The sequence below is a fragment of the Phasianus colchicus genome, chromosome 7 (assembly GCF_987193195.1).
Source record: "Phasianus colchicus chromosome 7, bPhaCol1.hap1.1, whole genome shotgun sequence".
Classification (NCBI taxonomy): domain Eukaryota; kingdom Metazoa; phylum Chordata; class Aves; order Galliformes; family Phasianidae; genus Phasianus; species Phasianus colchicus.
This window is the reverse complement of record NC_143442.1, coordinates 33,025,336-33,051,220: the sequence shown is the minus strand read 5'-3', so window position 1 is coordinate 33,051,220 and position 25,885 is coordinate 33,025,336. Positions and strand designations below refer to the sequence as shown.

General features: G+C 44.1%; 1 protein-coding gene and 1 long non-coding RNA gene across 8 annotated transcripts in view; both read left to right on the top strand.

Moving 5' to 3' along the window:
• The window catches only part of ERBB4 (erb-b2 receptor tyrosine kinase 4), a 507,767-nt gene that overhangs the window by 94,326 nt on the left and 387,556 nt on the right, over positions 1-25,885 (top strand). The window lies entirely within an intron of this gene.
• On the top strand, positions 7,718-10,177 carry LOC149917309 (uncharacterized). The gene is made up of 3 exons (XR_016468042.1): positions 7,718-8,107; positions 8,922-9,185; positions 9,517-10,177. It is a non-coding gene; the product is annotated as an uncharacterized LOC149917309 (long non-coding RNA).

Sequence of the window (25,885 nt, the reverse complement as noted above, 5' to 3'; positions counted from 1 at the left end):
AACAAAGCTTCAGTAGTGGCCTTGGACACTGTAACTACCCCAGTGAGGACAGTGGGTAGGAAACTCCTTCCTCATTTAATCAGCAGGTTTTGCTGTGGAAGACTTCTTAATGACCTAAGCTCTCCTTTGCAAAAGTTCTTGCAAAAGTGCCAAACACTGAAAAGGTCTCTTTGTGACATGGTTTCATACTTCCCTCCTGCCTGAGTCCTGTCCAGTCTCTTTACTTTCCTAGAACTTATAACAGATTATTCCAAATGTATGAGTGTACCAGTAATGTTACTGGTCAGTTTCTCACAAGCCTTTCAACTGGGCCATCCCTGTTTTTCTCTTCCTTTCCTGGTTCTCCTTCCCAGGCTATGCACTTGATTTTCCTAATGACCAATTCTCTTGAATGCTTCCTTTGTTGTTAATGCAGACAGCTACCCCCGCTGCAGTCTTCACTTGTGAACATCTTCCATCCAGCTATTAGACATAGTGTTGTATCTGCTGAGCCCTCAGAGCAGGACTTCAAATATAAGGAAAGTTTTCCTGGCAGCAGTGATTTGGCCAGAATCACAGAATGGTCAGGGTTGGAAGGGACCTCAAGGATCATGAATCTCCAACCGCCCTCCACACGCAGGGCCACCAACCATCCCACCTAATGCTAGACCAGGCTGCCCAGGGCCCCATCCAATCTGGCCTTGAACACCTCCAAGATGGGGCATCCACAACCTCTGGGCAGCCTGTAACTGCCCATAGTGTCTTGCTCCCATTTCTTGTAGTTGCTGTGGTGCTATGCTGTATGGAAATACAGCATGATAAAGGAGTGAGTGGGAATTTTTTCCTATCGTGAAGTGAAAAGTCTGTAGTTCATTAATTTTTCTTCCTTGTAAGTTTATTTTTTTCTTAAAAAATGAATCATTTTTGAGTGCACAGTAGCCTTCTTCAAGACATTGTTCCCTTCCTCTGGCTTGCATACAGGTATTTTGTATTTTGTGTGATACTAGTGGTGGTTAAAGGCAAATAATATTAATTTGTAATCAAAGTGTATTACACAAAGGCACTGGGAAGGGAAAGGAATTTCCTAATATAGGTAGATACTATATAATAGATTTGTTTTTGGGGAAAAAAAAAGACAAAACACAGAATTCTTGTGGTTAATGGGTGTATGTTAGGGCTAGATGTCCAAAAGCATTTGGCATCCCACAGCTCCCATTGGGGCCATTGGTACTCAGTGTGAGTGAGGGCAGGGAGGTTGGCAGTGCTGTTATCTCACCTATGTGATAAGCCCCCCAGCACAGCATCTATCCAGTAACATCTGAGTGGATGGTTGATTTGATGTAAAACACCACATGGATAATCCACTGGAATGGCTGTAACTGTTTAAGTCTGGGCTCAAAAGAATTGCATGTATTTGCTGTAACCAACTGCTCTGTTTCAATATACAAAGGAGTATACAAATCCCATAGCTGTTGAAAGCTCCAGGTGAGAAGAGAGTTTATGGGCAAAACTTTATTTATTGCCCACATAGCCTTCAGCATGTTTTGCAAATTCTGTTTGTCCTCTAAAAACATCTTTAAGCTATAATAGTCCGTAAGGCAGTGTTGTGGAATTCTCTTTCCTGGAAAGTTATTTCTGTGGTCTCGTATTTAATTAACAGAGAAATTGCCCATAATGGTGGGGTTGAGGTGGCTTCTCAGGTGAACCTAGTGATTTGGTGTACTTAGTGGCTCTCAAGTGTGCAGATGGTCCCTAACACAGCAGCACCTGAATGTGGAGGCATCTGCAAAGAGCCTGCTTTATTTTTTCAGGCAGGGGACCCTCAGCACTTTCTGAAGATTGGCCTTTTTTCTTTCTCTTAAGTATCAAAAGTTGCTGCGATTATTGGAAAAAATAGCTTGCTTTCAAATGGCAGTAACAAAGAAAGTTGCACTGCTGAGCCTGAGTTATTTCCTACTTTATTTACTCTTCTTAGATGGAGAATATGGGAGAAAAGCATCCGGTATTTGTAGGGAGATACTTGTGTTCCTCTGCCAGATACAGAGCAGTGAAAGAAGGCATTATGCATAACAAGATATTCTCAGGAGATCTGTTTAGCAGAAGGGCACAGTGTTAGATGTAATTTGTTTACTAAGTTCCCAACAATGGTGCAATGGACCAGGAAACGTCACTGAAGTAATGAGTCCTTTCCTTTTTTAGAGTGATTATGTTTGAACAGTGCAAATTAACCTGCTTTCTGAGGCTGCTGCTTAGGTGAAACAATTTGCTGATGTAAAGGCATCCCCCAACTTGCTCCAGAGCTGAGGAAGAGGATGCTGAGTACGGGTACGCATAGGACAAAAGCGATCTGAAAATCAAATGCAGGAAGCAAGCAAGCTGATCTAATCCAGGACCTACTGTGTATAAAGATGCTACTGTAACTCGGGTTAGCTCAACTGCAAGGGCTGCGTACTTTGTGGGGGAAGAATAAAAATTACTGCAAATATTCTCTGATCTTTTCACACAACAGAGGTGTCCATCAGCTACCCCTGCTTCTTTGTGCCTGGATTGCGGGTTTTCTGCAGCCCACTGCTCAGCCTTGTGGCTCACTACAGTGACTGGGCACTGATATTACTGGGGATGTTAGCTCTGAATAATGCGACGTCCTCACTGCTGTGTATCAAACACTGTTTCACGTCGCTGGCAATAATGAGCTGCAACTTGAGCTCTGCGGAGGAATAACTCAGTATCTTGGGAAGGGCATGCAATTAATGAGGGAACATAGAGCACGTTTAGGCATGTGCTATTGGTTATGTGTGCTTGACCAAAGCAGAGAAGCACATTATAACAGCCCTAGCTGAATCTGATTGTGAACTGCCTGTAAAAGACCTGGTTTTCATTCTTTCTGAAACATTATGGTTTTTTTTTTTTTCTTCTCAGATTGCCCAAAATGTTAGTGCAGCAGTAATGAAAGCAAGAAAAAAAAGATGTGCTCCTGTGAAATTTAACTCAAAAGGAATATTTATCTATGATGTTACTGCAGTCCAGCATGGAAGTCCTATGAGAGATTGCTATATGCACTGCTGAGAGTTAGGTTTGAGCATCAGAGGGAACTCTGTGGCCAGCTGCCATTTGTCCTGTAGCAGTCTCTTTCATGGAAACACAGGCTGATTCCTATTTGCTAAGTAGTAAGTGAACCTTTTCGCCCCTCCATTTGGTTAACCAAAATCTCCTCTAAAAGAGGAGTCCTTTATGGCTTTGTAACAAATCCTTACAACGTGATGTGATTAGGGTTATGATTTAGATTTCCTTAATTACTGCAGCAGTACTGTTAAAATCAGCGTGTAGTGTTTTCTTACGTGCTCGAGCCCCTCTTGATGGGGCTGTGCAACTCAGATCCCCACCATGTTTTGTTAGAAACTCCTGTGCCTGCTGGTGATAAAGCCAAAACGTGCCATTCGCAGGAATATGGCCACGTCCCTGGGACTGAATTTCCTCTGTGAAACTTCCTAACGTGAAATGATCACCTATTTCAGGACAATATGCCTGCTGTAATCGCTTCCAGCATCTCCTGCTCATCTCTTCCAGTGACTAATTGTGTTTCAGTTATGCCAGTAATAACTTCAACTGCAGTTCTTCACAATGCCATCCTCTGGCCTAACAAGTACTGCTAGTATTTTTGTTTTTCATGATTAAATATACTTTTAATTTCAAAATTATGTACATATATGCTCCTTTGCAAAGCAGAACAAAGCTCTGCAGGATTTAGCAGTGCAGCTTTTGCCTCAGTGCCAGTAAAAGCCAAATACTGATACGCCCTCTTCTCCTCCTCTTAGTTGCATTACACAGGAGAAATTGGAAAGCAGGAGTTATCCTCGTGTGAGCGAGCCTTTGAAAAACGTTCTGCTCGAGGCTGAACTCGGTTTCTTCCACCTCCTGGCATGTGGAAGATGATGGTGACCTCTCAGCAACCTTTGGAGTATTCAATGACATTTAATTCTCAATTAAAATCGTTGTGGTTTTTCTGTTTGCCAGCAGATGACGTTACCGCAGATCTCTTTGCACGTAGCCTAGGGGCTGGCTGGGGAATACCACAGGACATGATGATGTTAGTTCTCTGGAGTGATTTTGGCAGGAGGTGTTGTAAGCCTATATGCTGCTGTTACGTTCTGTAAACTCATCCCTAATCCTGTTTTTCAGTTTTTCTTTGTTTTTAGTGACTTTGTTAAAAGGCATAGAGATACGAATTGAATCAGCAAGGGAAAACAGGAAGCTGGCAGAAAAGGCACTGAGGAAAATAGATAAAGTGCACATTCAGTAGATTAATTCCAAGTCCCACAGCCTATTTTGAGTCCAGTGAGCAGATCAAGCACAAACACAGGGAATAAAAGTAAAGAAAAATTATGTGACATTTCAGTCAATAGTTAATAGGTATTTATTTTGTTCTATTCGTGTCTTTTATTTTGACTTTCCCTTGGGCTTGCCTTTGGTGAGAAAGTACTCTGAAGGTTTGATAATTACTGAGTTTCTCCCTTTGCTCTCAAGGCTGTGCCATCCAGCTCTTTGTTTCTTCCCCTTTCCTTCCTCCCCCCCTCCCCATATATTTTCCTTTTCCTGGCACTGCAATTTAGAAACAACCATTAAAAAATCCCCAGGAAAAGCCAGCTCAGGTAGAAATAACTTAAATACAACTTAGTTATTTTGAGGAGGAAAGTTTGACAGGCTTTAGAGCGCTGGTTCTTGTTTGTTTGTTTTTCCACAGACAGTGAGTATCAGTAATGGATGTATGAATTCAGTGGGTGCCTGGAAAATTAGCATTGCTTTTTTTTCCTAGGGGCAGTGTTTGTAGGCCATGCTCTCTTGAAAAGCTTTTCAGGTGTATACTGTACCTGAAGATTTTTCTATGGATTTTTCAGTTTATTTAGGCATTGTGTGTTTATATTCATGTATGCTAAATTGCTTCTCTCAGGAGATATCAAAACCTCATCCAAGTAGCAAATTAAAAGGACAGATTAGACGTTCATTCCAATATTCAGGAGCTCCAAGTTAAGGATCAGTGGTTTTGGTCCTATATTTTATGGCATCGTCAATTGCAAGGACGCTGCTGTAAAATGTGGTCCATTCTGGATGTAAATGTTGTTTTGTTATCTACCTAATGTTCCAATTTGCCGAGCTGAGAAGATAGAAGTGTCTTGTTGCTTTGCCTGGGTCAGTAGCTGTTTATCACGGTGTTGTCTTAAAGAAAGTTTTGACTTTTTCAAGTTTTGATTTTTTTTCCTCCTGTCTCTTTCCATTGGCAACTCAAAGTGAGTACTGCATTTTTGAGCCAAAGGATCTATGTATCATATCCCATATTGTGCCAGCTCTGTGCCAGCTGTGAGTTGGATGACAGGCAGTGATCACATAGTGTAATACGGCAATGCCACATGTCTACAAATCCACACCTGGCTCAAGAGGCAGGGATTCACTGTGGGGCTGTTGTGCTCTTGGTCCTCTGTAAGCATCTGTCTTGGCTGTGGCTAAGGGCTAGCTGGCCTGTCCCTGCACAGGGGCTGCTGTGTAGTGCATGGGTGGTGCTTGGCCACTGCTCTCACTGTTTTCTAACGTGTGTTGGCCAACATGGATTAAGGACCAGTAAGGCTGTGGTGGAAGGATGCTATGGAGTATGTAAAGCTCAGCTTACCTGAGCTGTGTGGTCTGAAGGTTCTGGGTTGCAGGACTGGAAGCTGTTCACCCAGAACACCAGTTGTGAGAAAGCGTGTTGTGTCTTTGCCTATGACTGTAATTAGAAGGATAGAAAAAAAAAATACACCTCAAGTTGCTCTCCCAGGAGTAAGGTAAATAATGTAATCAAGCCTATGATTATTTTGCCATAGATGCTGCTCTTTTTCATTCCCTGAGCAGTTAAACCAAATGTGGCTGTTTTCCCGGATGGTGACAAACCATGGACCTGTCACCTGGGGAGTCGTTCAAGCTGCTTTGGTGCTTGAAGTTTGCAGCCAGTGACCTCCATAGTGGTCGTACCACCAAATGTCACATTCGAAACACTGGAAGTCAGTGAAGCATCTAGACTCTTCAGTATATCAGCATTTAATTGACAGTGCGCAAGACCTGCTTGTGATTTACAGCCCGATAAAGGGACACACTTTTCATGCTCTGCCAACGCAATTGGCAGAATATTTTAGGCACAGATGGCACATTAGCCTTGGACAGCTGGTTCCCTCTTTTGCTGTCACATCCTAAGACCATCTAACTCATACTGTCACACACGACCCAGTTCACTGGGTAACTGAGAGAGCTTCTCACGCGTGGCTTTGTGTCAGCCTGAAGGCACATGAAAATCAATCTGCTAAAGGACTGCCTCTGAGAGCTTTCCAAGACTTAGCACCCTACCATGCCCTTCTGGCTGTTCACTTGCTGACCTCTCTCTTGTAGCTGTGTGAGTGTAACCAGAGAGATTCTTCCTAGTTGTGTGATGTGCACATGTGCAGCTTGCAGAGTGTGGTTCTCTCCTTGTAGCGTCCTCTGCTTTGCATCTGTACAAACGTGGATTCAAAAAAAAGAAAAAAGGCGAGATGCAAAACACCTACGTAGAGTGCATTTCTTCAAGTGGAGAAACAAGTAGGGATCACTGAAAGGTATCTATTTTGAAAAGTGCATCTTTAATACTGAGAAGAAAAAAATGAAGAATGCATGTGGGAGAGGCAATAAATAGCGACTCTGTAAATTAGATGTAGATGATAGCAAGGATAAAAGAATAGAGAATGAAGTAGGACTTCAAATGCTCTCTGAAAAAAACAATGCATTTTCTGGAACGCAGTCAGGCGGGAAGGGTCTGGGGTGGAAAGCTAAAAGCTGTGTTTGTTGGTAGATGAAACACATTTTTCACATCAGAAACTTAGTATTTCAAGGTATGATCCCAATAAAAATACAACAGTTTTATTTTTCCAAGGCATAGGAAATATGAGGTCCATAATTTCTTACTATTCTATCAGAGCTTCACTGACTTCACTACAAACAAACTGCTGTGCAGAAAGCCTTTAAAACGTGTCTTGTTTTACAGCATCAAATACAGAGTCTAAGAACCGTTGATGGAATTAGAACTGGCTTTTATTGATGCCAAGCAACTAGACCAGAAAAACTGGAGTTTTGTGTTTGCCTTTAAAGCCATAATTTAAATAAGATAGAATACAGTTTGTCTTAGAATAGTCCTCTTGGACTGTGGGGAGGTAACCAACCGGGGTATGGGTGCACTGGAAGGGAGGAAACCTCACTGCGGTGGGAGAGCAGAAAGAAAACAGCTACTTACCTTATCCCAGAGTGCTGCTGTGAGAAAAGCTGCACTGCCTGTGGCTGCGGAGCAATGTGGTTTGGCCTGGGGCAGGGCACAGCTGGGGGGTGATGTCCTCCTTGAACGTGGCATTCAAGGGATGGCTGAGAAAGGGGTCTTGATCCTGCCTTGTATAGCCAGGTTTCAATTAACTGAAGCTCCAGGCTATTTAGGTGTTGATCTTAAAAAATTTGGTGCTCTTTTTGAACTCAATAACAAAAAACAAAAAGTGGACTAAGGAAGTAGTGGGGTGATTTTTCAAATTAGGGCTATAGATAAAGGCAGCGATTTGGATGATTCTTACAGAGTTATCCACTGTGATCATGGGAGTTCGTGCTCAAGGGATGGCAATCTCATTGGGCAGAGAAAACTCTTGTCTGAATGCATCACAAAGTTCTTCACATACCGTGACAGGACGTGGTAGTTCAATGCAACTTTCAGTGAAGTAAACATTGAAGTTCCTAGCTGCTCCAGGGGGAGACATCTCTACCTGGTTTTAATGTTGTTTTTTGTTGCTGTTGTTAGTTTAAATGACACATACTTTTTAGCTGTGGTGTTAGAGCTGTGTTCCATGTGACTGCCTTGCGAGTTGCAAAGTGTAATTTTTTATGGCTTTTTGAATATTTCTATGCAGGATGTAGGTGGCTTCAGATTTCTGTTTGTGTAACAGCCACTTGCAGGGAGCTGAAGATGGGATAAGAACAGCCTGCGAATCTGCTTTAAGGAGCAGTGAAATACATTTATCTCAATTCCAGCATCCCTTACCTATGTTGCTTGACTGACAACTGTCTCTTAAGAACAGCCCTGCATCAGGGTCAGGTAAGCTTTAAGGTCTTTGTGCAGTAACAGCACAGTAAAGTACATCGCACAGATTGAGTATCTCAAAGGATTTGATAATCTATAACCAACAAATTAGTGTCAATCAACACCCTGTAGCGATCAATTAGTGTTGGGATTGACACCGTGCTTCCATGTCCTGGTATTTCATTTAGCAGCTGAAAAACTTTGTGCTGCAGAGCATCAATCTCCTGTCGGCCCCGGAGAAGCGGGGAGAATTGTCACCCCTCAAATAGGATTTAATAATTAGTTGGCTGTTCCCAAACCGGGCAGGAAGCCGAGGGAGCTTTCTCTCAAAATTCATTTGTGAATTGTGTGACTGAAGTGACCTTCCCTCCCATTTGTTTTTCCCATTTCGCTCCCACCTGCTTCCCGCAGCATAAACATTGGGGAAATGCTGATCAGCTAGATCCGTCAAACGGGAGCTGTAATTTCAAGTCGGGCCATTACCCAAAATTAAAGCATATGTGGCAAAGAAATTAGCAGTCTGCCATGGAAATGCACGTTCGTATAGTACACCTGGAGGTGTTATCTGCCTCTCGTGTTCTGTGCTTTGAAATTAGGCGGTGAGTAGCCTGAAATAAATGTGGACGTGGACTTGTTCGGTTATTTCTGATGCTGAAATGAAACATTTTATCTGCATTAAGAGAGATGCATTCCATCTTCTTTAATTACAGAGTATTATGTCTGATTGCGTGCGATCTGTAGGCGAAATCATTACCAAATAGGTCCACTTTTCCTGTGTACCTACTGCCCTGGTGGTGGTTGTTTCAAAGTTGTATCATCATCCTTTCAGATAATTTAGGAGATGGCAGGAATCAGGAAAACACTTGTCCCCTAAGCTTCATTCTAGAAAGGAATTGTGCTCCTTACCCTCAATGAAGGTCAATAACAGCTGTGTGAAGAAGTGCCATAAACCCTATTTGAAGATACTGATGCCTGAAATGCTGCTTTACTGCCTATGGAGCGCAAGGAGATGAGTGATGGAGCTGCCATGCAGTGGACAGCGAGAAGTTTATTTAAAGAGTGGCCCTTTTTCTGATGCAATTTCATTCTGAAGGTATTTGATCCTCACGTATTTGTTTCTTAAGTATGGCAGTTTCTAAGGGAAGTTAAAAAAGAAGTTTAAAAACATCTCAATGCTGCAGTATTTAGAAAATCAATAATCATATAAAACATTTCAGCAGTTTTACAATTCCTTTTTTTTTTTTTTTTTTCCTGAAAATCTGTTCAATTAATTCCACTGGAAATTGTGTTGTTTTTGGCTAATTTTTACTGCGCCTAATTTAGAACATTTAAGATGTCTGTTTTAGTGACTGTAGTAAAACGTTTTTACTGGATTTTTCAGTTTTAAGCTACTCTAATTGGGCCGTTTGTTTGTTTGCTTCTAGATGGGACAAAATCACAAAAGAATAAAGTGTGTACCATCTTTGGGACTGAACTGCATTTCTCAGTACCCTGAACTTGTTGTGAGCTCACTATGTGACTGTTCTCATCTCTGGCTCCTTCTGAGTTTTGATGTGGAGGCTTTGTTACAATAGAAGAGTGCTGATTGATGAAACCAGTTCTCCCAGGTTACTCTGCCAGGAATGTTATTGCTGTTTGGGCTTTGTACTTGCTAAGTCTTTAAAAAAAGAAAAAGAAAAAAGTTGTAGTTCCAAGGCTTGTTGCTGTATAAGACTTTCTTTTTCTGTACTATCAGATTTACCAATTTTTCTCTTTTCCACCTTTTCACGTTTGGAGCCTTACCCAAAACCTTTCTCAAGACTTTGCTCTGTTGTGTGTGTGCATATATGCAGTGTGCACTGCTTTACTGTTAACGCAGGAGTGTTGGGGACTCTGGGTTGCAGCCAGCATTGCAGCACTGAGCACCATTTGATACCTGAAGGCAGCATTCGCTCTCTTTCTCCATGCAGTTACAGGCTGCTGGTGCAGCCGCTCTGGGAGTAACTGGGAAGGATGCTTTGGCCTCCAGCAGGTGAAACAGGCGTAACCACATTGATTGTCTTGTGTTAGTAGAGCAGGCAATACTTCTCTTCCTGTGGCAGAATTCAAGGGAAAGTTGTCTCCAGCTGAGCTGTTAGACTTCTGGCTAGAAGGAGGTGAAATTTTGAATGCGGTTTCACTCCAGGTGAAACTTCAAACCCATATTGATTGCCTCCAAGAGTTTCACATAGGCTTTTCTCTCCTGGTGTTAAAGGTAGTTAAAGCTTAGGAAAAAGAGCTGTGTGTCGGGGTTTGTTTCCTTACAATTGGGCAGCTTCTTCTCAAACAAAAATAAAAATGAAGTAAAGTCCGGAATAGATGCAGAGCACTCATAATGCTGCTCTAATTAGTGAGCGCTCCCTAGGGACTCATTAGAATTACAAAAGCATTATTGTGGGTTATGTGGTGGTTGGAACATGTCGAGTTTTGGGCAGTTCAACAATACTACCTTGAAGAAAGGACTTTTGCAGCCTTTAAGAATTTTCTGTGGTTTGGAAGAAAGCACAAATTGCAGTGTCCTAGAACTCCTTTATGAATCGGGCCTTATGTTCACTCTTGCAAAGAAGGAGGGTTTTGAGTTTATATGCCACAGTCTAATAGGTACATAGTGACTGCTTAATGGGATTTACATTCACTCAAACAAAATTAGGTTGGTAAAAGACAATGCAACATGCTGTAATGTAAATGGGACTGACGGCAGAATTAAATGTTTGTGGAAACAGGGGCAGCAGATCTATCAAGAGCTAATTAGACAGAGTCCAGAGACAGATTTAGGAGTAAACAGCATCAACAAAGAGAAGGAGAGCAAGAAAGAGAGAAAATGGAGTCTTTGTGTGGTGATGAAAAGGAGTTATAAACAAAGTTATTTAAATTGGAAGGTCCGATGGAGCCTATCCTGTGAGAAGGCTTAGTCTTATCTGAATCTGTTCACTAACCCAAGTTGAATTGCAGCTCTGATATCCCTTTTTATGTGTAAATATTTTCTCTTTGTTGCAATTTGCTATTCGTGGAATCTTTCTCTGATACGCTTTTCATCACAGTGTAATGTTTCCATTTGCTGTCAACCTTTCTCTCAGACAAGGGCTAAAAAGCAGACTTTGACTCAAGTATTTCTAGCAGCAGGAAGGAGTCTGGAGGGCGACACCAGCAAAGATGAGAGGGCTCAAATCCTTCCATCTCAGGCTGCCCGCACCAGGTGTGATACCACATGAGCAGCCATCAGCTGAAAAAGATGCATCAGCACAAGGGTAGACCTGGCACAGAAAGGGTCCTGTTTGCTTGCGTGAAGCCTGCAGTGGTGTCATTGCCATTATTGCTGTGTTTGGCACAGCTACTGCCTTCTGTAGGCTTCTGGTGTCACATGAAGGAAGCAACGTGTTTGGATAAGACAGAAGAGTACCAAATAGAGTTCATGAAGGCCGGTCCCTAAATTCAGCAGGATCAAAATGGGATTAAAATTTCATAATGGACTTTTTTTAATGAGGGCTTGTAACAACAGGACAAGGGAAAATGGCTTTGAATTGGAAGACGGTCAATTTAGACTAGGTATTAGGAAGAAATTCTTTCCTGTGGGAGTGGTGAGACTCTGGAACAGGTTGCCCAGTGAGGCTGTGGATGCCCCCTTCCTGGAGGCATTCAATGCCAGGCTGGATGGGGCTGTGTGCAACCTGGTCTGGTGGGAGGTGTCCCTGCCTACAGCAGGGGCTTGGAACTAGAGGATGTTAAAGGTCCCTTCCAACCCAAACCATTCTATGATTCTGTGACTGAAGGCCAGATCAGATAGATGCTGGGCTTTCCAGGCATGTGAAGTCTGTTAGTGCAACTCTGGTTTTGACAGAAATGCTCTTGTGGAGGCCTTGCCTTGTTTACCTGGGGGTACTGAGGCCAGTAGGTCGTACTGTTGTATTCTGCAAGGAATGCTGTTGGGTTGAAGTAGCTGGATCTGTGCCTTTGCTATTTCCATGAGCCATGGGGTGGGAAAGGTGGCTCCCCAGCTGCAGACCTTGGTCAGGCTGAGGCAAGCTCTGTGCAGACCATCCACCGACGCTGCTCCAGTGCATTCTTCCCTACGTTTCTTCCCTTCATCCTAGAAACAGGTGGGCAGGTGCTGCCTGAACCCCAGGCATCCATCTGCAAATTTGTAACCAGAAATTATTTATTCAAGGAAAGCAGTACTCTTGCAGAAGAATTCTGGCTTCAGCAAGCTCATTTTATTGTAGTCTTTTTTGAGCAGGCAGGAAAGCTGAGGATGCATTTGAGTCCCTCAGCTGCTGGAGCTATGGTTTCTTAGTAAGGATAATTGCATGGACTGTCCTCCTCCTCACTAAAGAATTAAAACGCTTGTTTTCCTGCAGAATGAATCTGAAGGGCTGAGAACAATGGGAAAAGGATATTCAGTGGGGTTGATTCCAGCCACCCAGAGCTGTTGTGCCTCAGCTCCCTCTGCAGTCATTGGGAATGACAGGTTTCCCCAGAAGACAGGAGAGGAATTCAGTGTGTGTCATCTGGGTGGCTGATTTTTCTCCTCCTTCTCTGTCTCAGCAGCACCTTTGCGTGTGTTCCTAAAATTGTAGGATAGACTGTGGCATGTGTCCCATAATCAACTGGTCTATAGGAGGTGATGTGAGTGTTTTTAATTTATTTTTAAGGAACTTTGTGTTATTTTTCTATAAACCCACACTATTCAGAAGTTCAGGTTAGGCAAAATATTTCAGCCTTCTGCTTCAAGGCTCAAAGTTAGGTTGTTTTTATTTCACCTGCATGACAGACTTTCCCCAGGGTAAGTAACCTTGCCTGGGCATGGTTGTTATCCATCAGAAATGCATTACTTTCCTTTTTCTGGCTAAGTGTTTTGACAAGCATGGGTCACAGGTAGTTTCTTTACCTTCACTACATCACAGCAGAGTCCTTGCATTTGAAAAAAGTCTATGGGGAAAATGAAAGGTCTGCATTTCAGCACCACCCGTAAAAGCAGACAGCCATTTCTGACCACCCTGCTTCAGTGGAAAGAGAAGGGCAAGCTTGGGTGTCTGGGAGATCTGATGGGCCCATGTTGTTATTAGGGAGCAGCAGGGCAGTCAAAAGGCAGACATGGAGAGAGAGAGGAGGTCTGGCAGTTTTGGCACACAGGCACTTGGCTTTTCCAAGTCCCTGGGTAATATCTTCTGTGAAGAAGCCTCTATTTGGGGAACGGTGTCTGTGCTCAAATAGCAAAGAAGAAAGAATCATCACGCTAGAAGCTGAAACTTGTTGCGTGGTGAATCTGACAGATCTCTTACTGTAACGATGATAGATTATAGAAGTGGACAAATGCGGGTTGTGCAGTGTAAATTTTGCTGGAGCCTTAACATACGTTATTGCTTATCTGGTAACTGTCACCAAGCCTGTGATGGGCTGCAGAAGGATAAAAATCACACGCCCTTCTATCCTGTTTCAGTCCTGTAGAGCCTCTGACAGGTGACTTTCTTTTTGGGGAAGAAGGGAGGGTTCAGTCAAAGAAAACAGAGCAGCAGCTCAAGACATCCAAAGGTATTTTACTACAGCTACATTTTTTCACAACAACAAATGAATTGGCTATAGTTTGCTGGAAAGACATGGGTGAAAATATCGGTGCTCACCTGCCCCACAGTCACCAGCCACAGCAAGTTCCTGGGGAGCCTTAGGTTGTTTTACTGCAGGTTTTATATGATTTTTTTTTCTGTGGAAAGTGACTATTTTTCCCAAAGTTTCAACCTTTTCATTTTTTTTGTGCATTTGAATACCATGAAATACATCAAGCAATCGTATCTTTTATGAATTTTATGCTGTTATATATACTACATAATTTTAACACAGAAACTTTATGTACAATACTATATATATTTTTTTTATAGTGGAACTTTGAAAAGTAAGAGTAAATCCGTGGATGTAAAAATGTGCCAGGTTGAAAAATCAGCCCGCTTTGAGTCTCGACCTCACAAGGCCGCGATGTGCCAAATGCCTGAGTTGCTCTGCTGCTTTCTGCACCGTGCTCCAGTAACACGGCGTTGTACTGATTGATTATAGGTGCCAGACGTGAGTACTGCACAGGCGTGCTCGTGTTTAAAATTTCAGGTGTAAGCAGATTTTAGTCAGCGCCTTCTCATCTCCCTCCTAACTCGTCTCTCGGCCGCCCCCTCCAACCTCGCATCCTTGCCGGCTCCCTCACGTGATAAATAACACTGTCTTATCAAGGTCAGTCAGAAAGGCCCTTTTTTACATATCTCATAAATTTTAGCCAGGTGCCACTGATGTGAGATTAATGTAATGGCACTACAGCAAGCGCTCAGGCTTGTCTTAATTATGCTAAGGTTGCCGGTTCACCGTTTCTCTTCATCTGTCTCCCGCTTTAGGGAACACTAAACACTGTGTCATTAGATTGTCTGTTCCACAACATTGGCCCTTTGCATTTACAAAGTCATCAGATGGCTTATGACCTAGCTTTTCTAAGAAATTTAACTAAATAAATAGTAAAAAACACAAAATTAAGCAGAAATAGAGCCTGCCTGGGGCTGAGGGTGAGAGGGAGGAGCTGGGAAGGGGTCGGGTCAGCTCTGGTTGGTTTTGGGAGAGCAGGGCTCGCTAGCAGGCCCTTTGTTCTGGGGCTGATCTGCAGTGCATGGCTGTCAGGTGCTTCCTTTTGGTGGTATAAATGCACGTGCCCTCATGTGTGTCATAGAACTCACAACGGTAAAGGGCTGCAGGCTTTTTTCTTTTTTTTTTCTTCTTTTTTCCCCTTAGAAGTTAAGAATCCCCTATAGTAGAGGCGGTTTGGGAATCTGTTGCTCACATGAGTTCCCCACGGCTCAAGCCAACCTTGGACGCTTTTTCCCTCAGCTCCAGGAAGGGTGCAGAGGACAGCAGAGTCCTGTAGCAGTGTGCTGGTGGTGGCTGTGTGTCCTGCCCAGGGAAAGGGCCTTTCAGGGCACAGAGCTGTTCCCTGCTACATCTCTGAGTTTGAGGAAGTGGTGTTTGCATGTAGTCTTCCAGCTGTAGGCTCAATTCATGAGCCTGGAAAAGACTGACCTTGATTTTTGTTTTATTATTTATTTTATTGTGTTTTCTGCTGCCTGGACATGCTAAAAGAGAGTTTTGTTTCCTATCTGAGCATCCTCTGTTGGCTGTTTGGTGTCAGTTCCTGCTGCCGTGTCACTGAAAGAACCATAGTTGCTGTATCTGGTAGCTTGGGGACTGGTGCTTCATCTCTGGCCTGCTGAGAGTTGTGCCAGGCATTCATCTCACTCCAGACCCTGCCTGCTTTTTCTTGGGAAGACTTCTGCTGCTCTGCCTCTTCCATCTGCTGCTCTTGGCCTTGGACTAAGGCTATACTCAAGAGGCAGAATGGCTGTGCACGTGTAGGAAGCTTCCATGTTTCAGTCTCCACCACCTAAAAAGAAGAAGACAGTGCATGTAGCCTCAAAAGAGAACCCAAAGGCAAAGGAGACATTTTCTCAGCAATTTAACTTAATGACTGCATGCCTAAAGGGAAGCCTTTGGCCCTCATCCACTCAGCTCTGTGTGAAAAACGCATTTGAAATCAGTAAGTGAAGCCTGAACTGAACCTTGTTCCCAGTTTTCTGTTGGTGCCTCTTATTTATTTAATTTTTTTTTTAGATAATTAAATAGGATGAATTAGTGCACGAGTTTTGATGTCAGACTGCTTACGAAATAAATGTCTTGGAAGGGACCAAGCAGGGCCTGTTTCAGAGCAGTCAGGCTTTTACAGGCTGCTCTGGGAGTGGGGAGTCTCAGACTTCATAATGACAAAAAGAGAAAGCAGGTGTCTGGTATGTTTTGGTAGCAGCTACTTGAGATCTCATAAGACAGCTCAGACTTGCTTTTTCTAGCAGCGTATGAGAACTAATGTGGGTGTTGCAGATGAGGCAAGCTTATCTGTCAATTGTATGCTCTGAATACCAGTCAGGTCTTACCGTGTAAGCAAACAAGGCCTGAATTAGAGGCTTGCCCTCCCCCTCCCTCTACTTCTTCGTACTTGAAAGCATGTTTTAAAAAGAAAAGTATTCTTCATAAAGAATGGCATTATGTGAGGCACAGAAAGCCAGCCGGAGCGAGGCAGTCATGCTCCGAATAACACACAGGGCCCACTCTCTCCCATGCCCACTAAGCAAAGACAAAGAACCCGATGAAGAGGTAATGCGAATAATTGAATTTTTTCCAGTGTTGTACATAGAGCTGCTGACTGTTATGGCACCCATGTGCTTGCAGTGCTGGCCAAAACTCTTCTTCTGGTGATGAAAAAGAGGAGAGAATTTGCTTGTGGTGCGAGTTCAGATGGGAGACAGTGCAGTGCGAAGTGCTAATGGGGATGTCTGCTCTGTCAGCCCCACTGCTGTGGGATTGTGGCCCTGGGCAAACACGGTCTGCTCAGCCATGGTTTCCCAGCTCCAGTGCTACCATTGTAGCCAAAGGCATTGCAGGACCAGGGGGATCCATGCCTCCATCTCTCTGGGGTTGGTTGCTAATGCCACTGCCACGTGTCCAAGTGTTGGGGCACTAAGCTAGGCATGGGATGTTCGCAGTTACTGGTAATAAATGAATCACTGCTGTCATATTAATAATAAAAAATAAAGGTAAACGTTGGGACTTGTTAAGCGAGTAGATTTCCCATATTTGACTGTCCAAGGAATACTTAAAAAGACGCATACATTTTTAAGCTTTAAATATTGTTTAAAATTAATCTGCAATGTGTGAGTGGGCAGCTTAATTGAAAGTGTTCTGGAAGTAACAATATTATCACCTCTGTTCAGGTTCATTCTCCTGTCGGCGTAAGGCTGGGGAAAGCTGGTGTCTGTGGCAGGGTTGACTGGTTGCTCCCAGGCACAACAACTGGCAGTGTGGGATCTGGTTGCTGCATTATCACAGCATTACGGTGAAAACAGCTCCTGTCACCACAGTAGGAAGCACATCTGTGATTTCCTCTCGAATGTCTATGAGATAAACACAGCTATGACAAATCCAGCTCTAATGGCACATTTCAGGGCGTGGAAGGTCTTGCGATAGCAGCTTGTCATTGAGGGAAATGATTTGTTTTGAGAAATGATTTATTAAGGAAAAGAATATCTTCCGACACAGCTTGAAATACAGCTTTGTTTCGTTTTCCTGCCTGACCAGGAGAAATGCCATATTCTCCTTTCACGGTGTAACATTATCGTAGGGACATTTAGGGGCAGGTTCAGACAGCTGTTCTTGCAAGCATTTGCCTGGAAGCCAGACCTCTGTGCCAGGCTCCAGAAAATGGGTCTGGATCTATCTTTGTCACAGAATCACAGAATGGCCCAGGTTGGAAGGGACCTCAAGGATCATGAATCTCCAACCCTCCCCTGCCACAGGCAGGCCACCGACCTCCACATTTAATACTAGGCCAGACTGCCCAGGTCCCCATCCAACCTGGCCTTGAACACCTCCAGGGATGGACAGGGCATCCGCAACCTCTCTGGGCAGCTGTTCCAGCACCTCACCACTCTATCTATTTAGAGTCACAATATCTCTTCTCACTGTGCTGCACCAGTTGTTGGTAAGCATGTGAGCATCCATTCTGGTGGCCCTTGGGGGAAGGTAAAAACACTGACATTGTTGCTTGATCTACTTGTATTTCTTGAATGGGGATTAACGGGAGGAAGAAAAAAGCAAAACAAGAGTTGTAAAAAGAATGTCATTTCCCTTTCTTTGTTTTGGTGGAAACCAAAGTATTTAAAAAATCTGGTGCAGAGAGTGTGGACAGATGTGCCTTAAAATGCCATTATTTTTCACTTAAAATTCTTAGTCTTGTGGGGGTTCTGTGTTTACCCAACTAATTTACTGTTTTGATTGGGTGCGCTAATTGCATGCTTAGAAGAAGAAAATTGCTTCATTTAAACTAAAACTTCATCTGTTGTCAAAAACGGATGTGAACAAACTGGATGGATCTGGCTCTGTTGCCCACATGCACGTTCCTCAGTGCTGGCTGAATCTCTCAGAGCTCCTTGCCCCAGCACGTGGGATCCGATCCTCCTGCTAACCAGACCCTCCAAGGCCACATCTTTGTTCTAGAAGGGCGACCAGGAGAAAGTGCAAATAAAGAAGCCCCCAGAGGACTCACTGCAGGCCATAGTGCATTTTTCTTGACTCTTGGAGTGGTAGATGTGCTAAGCTGATGCATTTAAAGGAAAAGGAGGGAGGTACTGGAAAAGCTGCCCGTTCTGAGTGATTCAGCGTGTGAGATGATTTGGAAAGCGCACTGCTCACTTAGAGGCTGTTAGAGTTAAAAAATGAAAATTACTTTTGCAGCAAAGTGCACCATAAGGTCTGCAGGGAACGATTAGCACAATGGCTCTGTGTCCTATATAGTAAATGCTGCTTCAGTGGTTACTGTGAGATAGGATATGAAGGTGAGAGAAGTTGGGAGCTGCTTCAGCCCCTGTGGTTCACGGTTACCGTTATACTACGAGATAGTGGGGCTCTGGTTTTGCTTAATTGGCAAAGGCAGTGATTGATCAGTCAGGCAATTTAAGGCAGAGGGTTTTCAGTTTAACCACTCTTAATTTTATGAAGTGTTTTTACGCAGCTGTGACATTAGGAAACTGTTTGTTTTCTCTTAATAAAATGTGTTTAGTCAGAGCTGCCTTGTTGCCTGCTCATATATAGGAGGAGAGAGAACGGAGTGAATCTTGAATGAGCTGGGAAGGTGCAGATGTGATGGGATTCTGGACATGGATGTGAGGTGCTGCATCCCCTGTGGGTAGGAGTGGTACTTACAGACTTCAGAAGCTGCTTTAGTTCCTGCTGGTGCCAGGAGTGAGGCTTCAGCCCAGAATCAGAGCCCAAATCAGGGCCGGAGAATTCCTGTTCACGTCTTTGAGGAAGTTAGAATTGCCCTTCTGGCATCTTGTTGTTTTACAGCTGCCCGCAGTGTATTGTTGTTGACTTGGATGGGAACTTTACACTCAACTTAAAGCAATATATATTTTCTGTAAACACTGTTTTGTCTTTTTTTGTAACAGAAATGTAATTTCACTTGCGATCGTAAAGCAAGAATTTTATAAGAAATACCTGTGAGGAGACAAATGGGCTTTGCAATACTCATGATTTAGGCTGGGAAACAGAGACTTTGAATCAGTTAGAGACAAGTGCTCTGGACCAGCTTCCCATTGGGGGCACAGGGATGAGGAATCCTGGCAGGTTTCTGAAGGAGCTAGAAAAACATGAGGCAGATGGTGGGACCTGCTGATGGGCTCCACTGGGGACTTGTCCAGCTAACTTGAGGGCCTCAGTCCTGTTCTAACCTACTGCTGAGAACTGGGGTAGCAGCTTCAGATTTTGCACAGGTTATTTGTGCAAGCACAAGTTACTTTTAGTGCGAGTCTCTCAAGGTCTGGGTGCTTCAGGTGGCTTGAAGAGCCTCTTCTCTACCCTATTCTTGCACCTCAGCTCAGGGACATAAGCACGGAGGGCTGAGCAGACACAGCGAGGAGCAAGAGTCAGTTCCAGGGCTTGAAATGCAATCGATGGCTTGCAGAGCCTCCCAGAGATGTCACCTCAGGAGAAGTGCTTGCTCAGGCACTGTGTGTGCCAGGGAGGTTTGTGCTGGTAAGGCAGCAGCTGAAAAGAGGACTTGCATGCATGCTGTGAGGTCACGTACATCTGAGGCACCTGAGCAGCCCTGCATTAGGACAGAGCCTGCCTGCAGTTATAGGAATCCTGTAAATGAGTTTGATGTTACTGGCAGAGAGGGCACCCAAATATATTGGCAAAAGAGAAAGAGACTGTACTTGGATTCACTACCTTAATTGTATTGCCTCATGACTTGACCTTAGCAAAATGCCTATTTCAGTAAGACTGTGTGTTAACACATGCATAGAAATGAAGACATGAATGGAAGAATACAGAGAACATATATGCATTTTTATATTGGAAGAGATGCTGCTACAGCTTATTTACTCTATTTATGTGTTGTGGACTCTGTTTTTGGCAGATTGTGTTGGTATTGAGGCATTCAATCCCATCTCAGAAACAGAATTTCCTGTATTTTCCAGGTCAGGAAGGCAGTGAGCCAATATGTGTTTAAAAATAATAATAATAATAATAATAATAATACCCAAAGCTGGTGCATGTAATAGTATATGTAAAATGATGTCAGGAGCATGTTGGAAGCAGAAGATTGCCAGCAGAAGAGACTCAGGCCCTTTCCATGGCCGCCTTCCCATGTTTTAGTGGGCTGCAAGGCAGGTGCCAGTTCCACCAAGCGATTGGATCCAGTTGCTGTGTATTTGGCTTGTGTTTGGTCAGCCATGTGTGCAGCAGTCGTGTAAGATTCAATCCTTCATGTTTTATTCTGGCAGGCTTGGGGCATGGGAGAATGTGTGTGGTCAGTACCTGGTCTGGATGAGGGATGTTTGTTTCCTTGTGATCCTGGGAAGGCGGAAATGCTGCAGGCTGGTTCTTCTCTGGGCCTGGAGTTAGCCAAGCAGCTGAAGCTGGCCGTGCTGAGCTCTCCCTGATTTATCCACACTGAACAATGGCCTCTTGTTTTCAAGAGTCTGCATGTGCATGCAGATGCGGAAAAGGGATGGAGTTGTTTCATTTGAATAGACTTTTTTTAAATTTTAAACTGTACGTAGAGAGCCCTCCGTGTAGCTCGCCCCTTTAATCAGGCAATATTTTTATCTTATTTTGACATTTGTGTTGGAATTAACGTGATTGGCAGCAAAATCCAATAAATGAGAATTTCAGAGGTGTTTCTGCTCTGCTAAATGAACCTTTCCCTGCAGTTTGACTTGGCAGCTCTTGTGGAGTTCTGCATCAGCTGGATTTTATTGTGTGGGGAGATGGATAATCAAAAAGGGAATCGCACGTGCTGCAAATTAAACATTTTGTTGAGTGCTTGCTTGCCATTGAATAGCAGAGTAATGTCAGGCAGAGAGCATGGGGGTACATGAGCACAGCGAGCCGAGCTGAGTGCCTCGTACCAAAGCACAGTGGCTAATGTTCAACGATGCAGTCGTGTCAAAACAAATCAGATCACAAGCAGCGCTGGCTGGCTTTGCTCAATTTGTAGGGTAGTTTTTATCATCCCTGCCTTGCGATTAATGCTTCTGATAAGCACAGGGGGAGTTCCTCTGTATAGCTAAAAGTGTGCTTTAATAGCTGCTTGAATGTTAATTGTCTTGCAGGAACAGTTTTGTTGTTTAGCCCTTCGCAAGCCTTCCAGAGTCAGTCGTGATACTGCTACAAGATCCCATAACAGTTTCACTGCCCTGTCACGTGCTTTCAAAGAAGGTGGAAGTTTCTGCCTGTTAGTCACAGGTGTTTCACTCTGCTGAGAGATGCATCCAGAGGTGGATGTGACCCCTGCTGTGCCAAGAGTGCCAGAATCAGTGGGTCACACTCTGCTCTGAGACTGTAGAGCTAGTCCTGCCAAAGCATGCAATGCTAGTTTGTCTGAATATTGATGATGTGGTGGGAGAAGCTGTTCTGCTTTCACTCCTCCTCTTCTAGACCTATTGATCTTTTTGTCTTGATTCTGAAGTTTATAGACCCCTGGCCTGGCCATTGGAGAAAATTATCTAGCAAGCAAGCTGATATTCAGTGTTTACTTCCAATACTGCGAAGGAGCGGAGGCAGCATAAAGGTACAGCATTGTTCAGTTGTGTGCAGTGGGAAATGGCACACAGCTGTGGCTACCAAGCAGTGTGAGATGCGTGGAAGCCGTGCGGTGATGTGGGTCGGCAGCGGGGGCATCTGGTGGGAGCAGTATTACGAAACAGAAAACAACAGCCAACAAAAAACCAACAATGTAAACTCAGTTTTACCATTCATATCACTTGCATGGAGACATTTCTTATGGGATTTGCTGCTTGAGTTTGTCAGATGCTCCCTGGCTGTGTGCTCGCCCAAGGCGATACGGAGCCAGGGGAAATGGCAGCAGAAATTCTGCACACACGCTGCCTGCTTGCAGAGTGCTCTGCTGAACCACAGAAAGGCCCATACCTGTGTTCCATGCCACTGCAAGACTTACTTTGCCACTGCTCTATTTTGAAGTGACTCATTCTGATCATGGTCTCACATCCTGGAAGATGTAAGCTTGCACTGCCTTTACCATTGGGTGCTTCGAGTGGTGGTGATGGGATAAAAGTACTCAGATGCAGTGTGCTGCCCCGGCTCCTTCCTGGCCTTCCTGTGGTCTTCCCTGCTTGCTGGCTGTGTGATCCTATGGCTAGTGCTGCAGCACAGGTTGGAGTGGGGTGGTGAGTCATTGGAGCAGGTCAGGGCAGATTTTGTGTGTTATGCTGCTTGAGTGGATGGAGAATACGTAGTAAAACAGAGACGCCTCACAAACCTTATGAGAAGAGCATTTCGAATATATTTGAGGGACTGGATTTACCATGGAGTTCTAATTTTACCTTTTGTTCAAATGCAGCTTGAGGCAGTCTTTAACAGCATGAGTCTTCTCTCCTGAGGAGCTCCTTACTTGCGCAGGCTTTAATGCAGCAGGACATTGAAGGCTGTTGGCAAATGCATTGACAAGGTGTTGGTGTATGAATGAGGCAGCCTAAAGAGGTACAGAAACATCCTGGTGACACTCAGCCTGTGTACACGGGGTCTGTGATGGGAAATGTTGTTCTGAGGGCTGCGATTCCCTGTTTTTTAATGCATGCTGTGTAGACGCACAAGTGCTCTTCCATTCTTCCATCAAATGTTTCAAAATTATCATTTTTAATCCTTCACCCAGCCTGGAGTGGGGGCATCTCCTGAGCATTGCCAGGAAGGATTTATGTGTTACCTGAGGGCTGCTTTTTGTGGTGTTTTCATTGCTACTTTGCCCTGATGAGCACGCTTCTCAGTGGGGAAAGCAAAATAAAATAACAAAATGCAGGCTGTGGATTACCTTCAGTAATTGTGTTTCGTTCAGGGGAATAATACTGAATATCAAGTCAAAACCTAGCATTGTTGTAGCCAATGCATTAATTGCATGTGATGTGAGCACTGTGTCTCTTGCTGCTTTTTTGCGTGAACTTGTGGCAAAACCATAAATAGTACATTTTAAAATGTGAACTGAAGCTTTGTGTCTCACTGTGTATACAAACAAGCAAGAAAAACAATCTCAAGGAACCCCTAGATTTGAAATCGGAATTTTCCAAATAATAAATAATAAATGTATTTTGTCTGGCTATTCTGACCAGGCGTTTCAGCTCTAATGGGCATGCTGGGCTGAGCTGATGGGCAGAATTTGAACAGATTAGACATGTAAATGACATGAGCTGCAAAGAGGATTTAATATTTTATGAAAAAAAAAACCATAATCCTTCATCAAATGTGTAAAATTTTTTTAATAACTAAACCTGGCAGGGAAATGCATGGACTTCCAGCAGTGATAATCGGTGCTTAAACTCCCTGGAACAATCAGTGACCCAAAAGGTGTGGGTTTACCTGAGTCCTCTGGCACTTGGCTCGAGTCAATGTATTTTCCTTCATGCAAAAAGAGGAAAAAAAAGTGCTACGTTCTGTGTAGGGTTGTTTTCTTTCCACGATTTTGTGAGCACCTCCTGTAGATTGTTCTCCTGATTGGCTTCATTCTGCCCTGTGTCTCATCTCAAACAGGGCTCAGAATCCAGTGGTTAGCCTGACCCTTCTTCTCTTCATATATTTACCTAGACTTCTTGTAAATGCATTTACCTCCTGCATCCTGCACACCTGGTGGCATCTGGTGGAACTGGTATTTGTAGATCAGTGCTTTGTTTACCTGGAGTTCATTTATAATACACGTGCACTTGCAGGAATTGGTAAAGCTAAGCAGACCTGGCTATGCCTCTGAGGCCCCCCCCCCCCGGATGCTGTGATATTATACAGGGAAATCACAGTCTCCATGGGGGTCTTCTCCTCTGCTCTTTAGGGTGGGCAAAGGGCTGTGTGCTCAGAGCACAACCCCATGCATTGGCCATGTCCGAGCTCAGACAGGGCCCAGGGTTCAGGTGGTGGTGCATCATCTATCACAAGTTATTTACATCAGGATGTGTGCTTCTCCAGAACATGCAGATCCTGATGAGGTCCAGGTCTCACCTCTTTGGCTGTGGCTGCCAGTTTTATTGACCTCCCATCATTTCAGGGCTGCTCAGGATGCTCCCAAGCCTCCAGCCTCATCAGTGGGAGAAGCAAGGTCAAATGTGCCTGATTTTCTGGGCTGACCCAGCTACAGCCCCAGAGCAAGGCACGGCCCAACTTCCCTCCCCACTCTGTCTAGATCCACTCCAGAAAACCTCAGCACAACTGTTTGTACTTGACTAAGAACAAGTAGTGTAGCAGAAATAATTATTTGTTCTTTCTGCTGCACAGCATCTTGTGGGCCCTCAGGAAGAGCAATCGACAAGGAAATTTCTAAGCTCTTGTATGAGGAGTAGGAAGTAAAAGTAGACCAGAGCTCAGATTTAAAGGCAATTTAGAGCTCCATTGACTTGTAAGATAAAACGGTGATTTGAGTTTATTTCATTCCTCCCATGACTGGGGACGGTGAGCCACAGCAGGGGAAGCAGCAACTGCCTAACCCAAGCTCAGTCTTGGCTTGAAGCTTGAATGTGAGTCAGCCCTTAGCTTGATGTAAGGCAGAACCCCCTCTTCAGACACGGTGGTGGGGAGCAGTCTGTGCAGTCGGAGCTATCAGCCTGCATGGGGACTTCTTGAGGGGGAAATGGGAAATTGCTGGAGAGTTTGCTCCAGGCTTGAAATATGATGGTAAAAACAAGGGGATAATGGAAAGAAGTTGCATTACCATTGTTTTATAGCATCTGCACTCCACACATTTGATGCTTCCCTCACTGTGAAGTTAGGAGAACTCAACTTCTGGTGGTGGTGTCACCTTGTATTTACTAATTTTTTTATTTCCCAGGGCAAATAAAAGTAACCTCAGCAGTGACTCCAAATCCTGGGTCTTACAGCATATTTCTTAGAGCTGTACAACAGGGACTTGAAGCAGCATGCAGTCACAATCAGACAGTTGGAACAGGTAAATGCTGCCTCTGCTGAGCCTGAGCTTGGTGCCTGTGAACCTCAACAGGAGCCTCTTCTGCTTCTATTCACCCTGGTAACAGCACAGAAGGGAAGTTTGGGAATGTTGCTGGATTGCTTCTTGTGAGTAGGCTTACAGGTCCCACATCAACTTTCAATCTGCAGCAAATGAAGTGACTTAGGGGTTGTGCCACCAAGTTATTTTGTGATAAAGCAACTTGGATTTGTGCACTGGAGTCTAGTTGTGTACATTGCTGTGTAACCTTTGCTTTTGTCACTTGTACAGGCTTGTGTTGTAGGTTATTTATCTTGATAATGAGTTCTGTTTCACACATCTTCAGACAAGCACAAATGTGGAAGCAAATACAATTAGGAAAGAAGGAATACCTGTAGGCTGAAGGCTTCAGCAAGGTCTTTATGTTTGGCAGTACATGGAGAGGTCTTTAACACTAACCAAGTCACTGATGTCCTTGGGTACCAAGGAGGAGATGCGTCTCGTCCTTCCCCTGCTCTTTCAGACCATGTCAGGTGTCCATGGCTCGCTGCTGGCTGTGAAATGAATGGGGAGGGCAGATTTGTTCTCAAGTAAAGCTCCTACATTGTGTGAGCAGTACCCCAGATGGGGGCTGGAGACAGAGGGAGCCTCCTCCTCCTTCCACTCACAGCCCAGCTGTTCAGTTACAGACTGTCCACAGACCTTTCTTTTGTGGTTTTTAAAGCGTTCTGGAAATCCAAGTCTGAAAAAAGAAAGCCCTTCTG